Raw genomic sequence first — 7,181 nt, forward strand, 5'->3', positions numbered from 1 at the left:
GTGATAGTTCCTGCTTTGTTTCTTTTGCTAAGGATTGTTTTGGCTAATCGTGGTGGTTTACGTTTTCATATGAATTTCTGTATTGTCTTTTCCAGGTCTGAGAAGAATTATGTTGGTAACTTAATGGGTATTGCGTGGAATCTGTAGATTGCCTTTGGTAGGAAGGACATTTTATCAGTGTTGATTCTTCCTATCCATGAGCATGGAATATATTTTCATTTGTCTGTGTCTTCTTGGATTCCTTTGAGCAGTGTTCTGTAGTTCTCATTGTAAAGGTCTTTTCACTTCTCTGGTTAGGAAGATGCCAAGTTATTCTTTTTTGTGTGTGGCTATTGTGAATGGGCTTGTGCTTTTAATTTGGGTCTCTGCCTGCTTGTTGTTGGTGTATAGGAATGCAGCTGTCTTTTGCACATTTGTTTTGTATCCTGAGACTTTGCCAAAGTCCTTTATCAGTGCGAGCAGGTTTTTGACAGACTCTCTTGGATTTTCAAGGTATAGGATCATATCATCAGCGAAGAGGAATAACTTGACTTCCTCTTTTCCTATTTGGATACCACTGATTTCCTTCTCTTGTCTAATTGCCTGAGCTAGGACTTTCAACACAATGTTGAACAAGAGGGGTGAGAGCGGGCAGCCTTGTCATGTTCCAGTTTTCAGGGAAAATGTTTCCAGTTTCTGTCCATTTAGCAAGATGTTAGCTGTGGGTTTATCATAGACAGCACTTATTATTTTGAGGTAAGCTCCTTCTATACCTAGGTGTTTGAGAGTTTTTATCAAGAAAGGGTGCTGGATTTCATCAAAAGCTTTTTCTGCATCTAATGAGATAATCACGTGGTTCTTGTTTTTACATCAGTTGATGTATTTAATTACATTTATGGTCTTGCAAATGTTGAACCCGCCCTGCATCCTGGGATGAAGCCTACTTGGTCATGGTGGATGATTTTTGAGATGTGTTTTTGGATCCGATTTGCTAGAATCTTGTTGAGGATTTTTGCATCTATGTTCATTTGATTTATTAATGATGGCCATTTTTTACTGAAGTTAGGCGGTATTTCAATGTGGTTTTGATTTACTTTTCTCTGATGATTGGTAAGTCTGAGCATTTTTTCATGTGTCTGTTGGCTGCTTGTATATCTTCTTTTGAGAAGTGTCTATCCATGTCGTTTACCCATTTTTTTACTCAATAGATGCATTTTTATTTATGTATTTATTTATATTTTGCCCATTTTTAAATGTTTTTTTTTTTCTTTTGGCATGTTTGAGATCCTTGTAGATTCTGGATGTTAGACCTTTGTCAGACATGCAGTTAGCAAATATTTTCTCCCATTCTGTGGGCTGTTTCCCCACTCTATTGATTGTTTCTTTTGTTTTGCAGAGATTTTCAGTTCGATGAGGTCCCACTATCTAACTTATCTTCTGTGGCATGGGCATCTGGGGTTTTGATCAGGAATTGATTGCCTATTTCAACTTCTGTAAGGATGTCTCCTGCATTTCCTAAGATTCTTCTAGTTAGAGGTTTTATGTTTATGTCTGTGTTTCATTTAGAGTTGTTTTTTGTGTATGGAGCTAGGTAGGAGTCCTGTTTCATTCTTCTGCATGTGGTCAGCCAGTTTTTCCAGCACCATTTGCTGAACAGGTTTTCCTCTCCCCAGTGGTTGTTGTTGGAGACTCTGTAGAAGATGAATTGGTTGATAAATTGAGGTTTTGCTCCTGGAATCTCTATCCTGTTCCATTGGTCTATATGCCAGTTCTTGTACCAATACCAGGTTGTTTTGATTATTGTAGCCTTATAATACAGCTTAAAGTCTGGGAATGTGATATCTCCTGCTTTATTTCTTTTGCTGAGGACTGTTTTGGCTATTCATGGTCATGTATGTTTTCATATGAATTTCTGTATTGTTGATCCAAGTTTTCCTTGGGTAGGATGGACGTCTTAACAATGTTGATTCTTCCAATCCATGAACATGGAATATTTTCCATTTGTTTGTGTCTCTTTAATCTCTTTGAAGTTTGTTTTGTAGTTTTTTGTAAAGGTCTTTCACTTTTCTGATTAGGAAGCTGCCAAGGTATTTCATTTTTTTGTGGCTATTGTGAATGGGATTGTACTTTTTATTTGGTTTTCTGCCTGTTTGTTGTTGGTACAGCAAACAAGAGAAGGATATCAGGGGTATCCAAATAGGAAAAGAGGAAGTTAAGCTATCTCTCTTTGAGGAAGATATGATCTTATTCCTGGAAAAATGTGACTTTCTTTGGATGTTGATTTTATACTCTGAGATTTTGTCAAAGTCCTTTATCAGTGCAAGGAGGTTTTTTTGTTGCCTCTCACCTCGGCCTCCCAAAGTGCTGGGATTACAGGTTTGAACCACTGTTCCCAGTGCAAGGAGGTTTTGGACAGATTCCCTTAGGTTTTTCCAGGAATAAGATCATATCTTCCTCAAAGAGAGAAAGCTTAACTTCCTCTTTTCCTATTTGGATACCCCTGATTTCCTTCTCTTGTCTACTGTAGCTAGGACTTCCAACACTATGTTGAACAGGAGGGGTGAGAGTGAGGAGCCTTGTCTTCTTCTGATTTTCTGGAGAAATGCTTCCAATTTCTGTCCATTTTGTAATGTGTTGACTGTGGGTTTATTGTAGCTGGATTTTACTGTTTTGAGGTATGTTTCTTCTACCTGGGTTTTTAAGGGTTTTCATCAATAATAGATGCTGGATTTTGTTGTAAGCCTTTTCTGCATCCAATGATATAATCAGTTGGTTCTGGTTCTTGTTTTTATATCTCCTGATGTACTTAATCACATTTATGGTCTTGTGGATGTTAAACCAGCCCTGCATTTCAGGGATGAAGCCTACTTGGTCATGGTGAATAATATTTGAGATGTGCTGTTGGATCCAATTTGCTAGAATCTTGTTGAATATTTTTGCATCCTATGTTCATCAGGGATATTGGCCTGTAGAACTTTTTCTTTGTCAGGTCTTTGCCTGGTTTGGTTATCAGTGTGATGTTAGCTTCATGAAATGATTTGGGGAGAGTTCCATCTTTCTCAATTGCCTGGAATACTTTTAATATGTTTGGCATCAGCTTCTCCTTTAGGTTGGCAGAATTCTGCTGGAAAGCCATCTGGTCCAGGGGTTTTTGTAGGTAGTTTTCTTATGATGAAGTCAATTTTCAGGGTTGTTATTGATCTATTTAGGGTCTCTATTTCTTCTCATTTCAGCCTTGAGAGGTTGTGTGGTGTCAGAAAGTTCTCCCTTTTTTTGGTTTTCAAGTTTGTTTCTGGGACTTTCTTTCTTTGAACAGAAATTTGGATTCTATCTCATTATCAGTGAAATAAATGTTGTACTTAAGAGATTCATCTTCTTCTCAAAATGAAATTTCATCAAACTATATTTCTTCAGTGTTTATAAATATTATTTCTATCAAACACATAAGGAACCTTTCATATTCTATTTATATATATAAATGTTGTGTTATAATTTGAAAATATATGTTGCTTAGCTATTAAAGAATTTTATTTTATTTTAGTCTTTGTGGTGCTGACATTTTATTTTGTTCTCTTTCTTATTTGCATTTTTTCATTTTAAAGATGTGGGGTACAATTCAGGGTTACGTATACAAATTTTCATTATGCAGGTATCCTTGTTGATGAGGTGTACTCCCCTCCCCTGTCAGTTTTCCACTACTGCCAATCCCCTTCTTGCTCTTAAAGAATTTTAATTGTTAGCAGCAATGTTCTTTCTCTAGTGTTTTGTTCTCAACCTTCATCAGAGCAAAAGCAACACTTTTTTTAGCCTAAGTATATATTAATTGAAAATAACAAATGATGATTTTCTTTATGATATATAATTAAATGATATACCTGGGAATAAACTCACACATGTAATATTTATATGCCAATATAGTAGTAGCTGTGCATATTTATTAAAAATTGATAAATTACCTGGAGATAGTTTTCTTTCCCTACAAGAGTGCTGTTCGAAGATTTCTGACCAGGAAGGAATCCCTTGGGCAACATTTGAGAACCTCCAAATCATTGTTTCTCATCCCTCTCTCACTCCCAACTAACATGTCTCAGGAGAAAGATGGGTGAAGTAGCAAGGGGTTTCTCTTCCACTATGTGGCCTGGGTTCCAAAGATTAATGGTTTTAGTCACAAATGACCCTTCGTTAGGCAATGAGCACCAACTGGGGGTAATTTTGGCTGAAAGGAAGCAGCAAATGACACTTTGAGGACAGCTGGGGACATTCCATGAGATAAATGACAGAGAAATTATCAGGACAAGGTAAATTATTTCTCTTTAAAATTGATATATAATACTGTGTTTGGGTTAGAGAGTAGAATGAAGATAAGAAAGTGTGAGTCTTTGTGGTACTGACACCTTAGGGAAGAAACAAATTAAGTAGAAGACACTGTATATCTGAAGTGATGAGGCATACGGAGATGACTAAATAGGGGACAGTTGGGATTGATGGGTGTGGGAATGGGGAACAGTCTTGATAGGAGTAGTCAGTGAAGACCTAAGGAGAGGATGCCTAAGCAGTGAGGATACCTGGGGGAAAGCTTTGAGGAATGAGGAGACAGAAAGATGGAAGCTCTAACGTGGGCATTAGCGTGGTAAGTGAGGAACAGCCAGAGGTCAAAGTGCCTGGAGTGCAATGAATGATGCAAGAATGACCTGGGTGATATCATGAGGTTCCGGATGAGCGAAGAAGCTTTCATCAATTGGAAAGCTGCCATGTGGGAAACAAGGTAAAGTGGGCAGACCATGTGGAAGTCTATCACAATGACTGGAGGCTGAGGGTGGTGATGGCTGGATCAGGATGGAGCTGTGGAGGTGGAGATGGAGAGATGGAGTTGGGTCCAGGACCTGTGCTGCAGGCAGAGACCTCAAGACTCATTGATACCTGTGGGTGCAAAGAAGAGGAGAGTCAGGACATGTTCAAGGGGTCCTATTTGAGCATCTGCATGGCAGCAGCAGGGTGGGGGGGATATCTTTCACTTGAACAGGGAGGGGTAGCAGAGGAGTGCATCTGGATGGGAAAAGGGAATGAGTTTGAGAAGAGACTTTTGACAGAGATCTTTTGTCACCAGAGTAGAAACACCATGCACTCAGGGGAACACAAGGTGTAGGGCTTGGAGAAACCATCACAGTCACAGCTCTAAATGGGAAGAGCCAACAGGGAGAGAAGTTACTGTAGCAGAGAGGTGTCCAAGGCCTGGGCTGTTTCCATGGTCCCATTAGTGGCCAGAATCATCCATGGGTTTCCCGTTACCATCATCATAGCAGAGTCCCCACAGTGACCTGCTTCTCTCTGGTCCTGAAGATTAGAGCTTGAGTTGTGTGGATTCTCATGCTGGCTTCTTTCCCTGTATTAGATGGACAGGGTCACCTCAGACTGCCTCTGAGCCCTGACGAGAGCTAGGAATTTGGTTTCAACCATCCCACAGAGTCATGACACAGGGAGAAAGTGCTGCTCATGTTCATTCTTTTGGAATGATAATGCCCATCAGTGTTTGACCTATAGATTCTGCCTGTGATTTGGTTTTTAACTCTGGGCTCTGCCTCCAGGTGCTCTGTGCTACTCACTATCAGGTTACCTTGGGACAGTAAGACATCCCACCAAGTCCTCATGCTTCAGGGTCAATCCCAGCCCTATCATCCGGTGAACCATTGAATCCATTACCTCCAACTCTCAAGGCTGGGGCTCAGCGTCCTTTAGTCAGAGCTCCAGAGCCCATGTAAGCAGCAGTAGTCCTTGGAACCTGCTTAAAAGTTACTCAGACACTCCTTAACCTAGATGTGGAAAGTGATTCAGATCAAATAATCAAGTGATTATTTGTGAAATCTCTTTCATTTCTCATTATGGCCACAAAGGTAGTGTCTGCTATGATCCCATGTTTCAGATGTAGAAACTGAAATTCACACAGGTGAAGTCATGCATTTCAAATTCATCATTCTTGGGTGAACGAGTCCATATTCACAGAGCTCTCCAGTGAAGACACTAGGAACCCCGTGTGTCCCATGCAAGGCATCAAATTGGGAGCAGAGGGAGTATTCTCAGTGCTCTTCAAGGAAGAGCTAAAAATAAAACCAATTATGCTGCTGAGACTATGGGGGTATCTGAAGAGGGTGTCCATAATGGGAACATGTTTGTTGTAAGGTAAATGAAACCAGACCAGGTGAAATGGCAACAAAGGAGCCAAGAAAAATTTATTAGTGCAATATCGGGTGAAGTTCACTGGTCCATGTAGCTGTGGGTCGGAGAAGTCGCACCCAGCAAGATGGGTGACGGGTTTATAAAGGGAACACTGAGAAAGCTGTGAGGGGGTTGGGGAGAGCAATCACTGGTTAGGACAGCTGTCACGTCTGCTGGCGATTGGCTGAACAGGGCTGCTAGAGTTGCTGTAACAGGTACTGGCTGGCTTTGTGACTGGAGTCTTAGTTCCGGTCACTCATTTTTGCTGGCTCACTTTCGCCCATTGCTCTCCTGGTCTGGGTTGGAGCCATCTTGTTGAGGCCCGTCCCGCCCTCTGGTGCCTCCGGCCTTACATTTATGGCCCCTTCCTAAATGGTGGAGATAAAGTTTGTTCTGTTCTAACTCTTTTAGGGTGAACATAGGGTATTTCCTTTTCACCTCTTTATGTAAATCCAGGAAATGAGTATGGCAGACTTGTTTGGTGGTGGGTATCTGGGTTGTGACTCAACACAGCCTTTGCTCTATATATGTGGATATGCATACCTATGTATGTATGTATGCATTTTAAGAAAGAAAAATTGTATTAAAATTGTAATACTCAATAGATACCAATAACAAAAGATGAATACAAGTCACATTTGACTTCTGCGATTACAAGAGGTGCCCATTGGTTGGTAGACTTCTGTGGGGAGTGTATAAACTGTTCCAGCACCATAGAGTATGAAGTAAGACTTGTTGCTGTTTGAGGCCTCTCAGATCTTCCCTTGAGCACATCACACACAGTACCAAGAGTCTCAAACTTATCACAAATGCACGCATTTGTTAGGCGGGTTGGAAGTTCTGTTGCATACCTATGCCTCCATTGTTGTTGTACTTCCAAAATGTTGTCCAATTTCAAATACCACTTCAAAATTGTCTTGCACTCCTTGAATGACAACTGTGTTTTTGCCATTTGCTGTCCTGCCTGTCGCATGGTGATGCTAGCATTC

This window comes from Carlito syrichta, unplaced genomic scaffold (genome assembly GCF_000164805.1).
Source record: "Carlito syrichta isolate Samal-C Ts95f unplaced genomic scaffold, Tarsius_syrichta-2.0.1 Scaffold315650, whole genome shotgun sequence".
Lineage (NCBI taxonomy): Eukaryota > Metazoa > Chordata > Mammalia > Primates > Tarsiidae > Carlito > Carlito syrichta.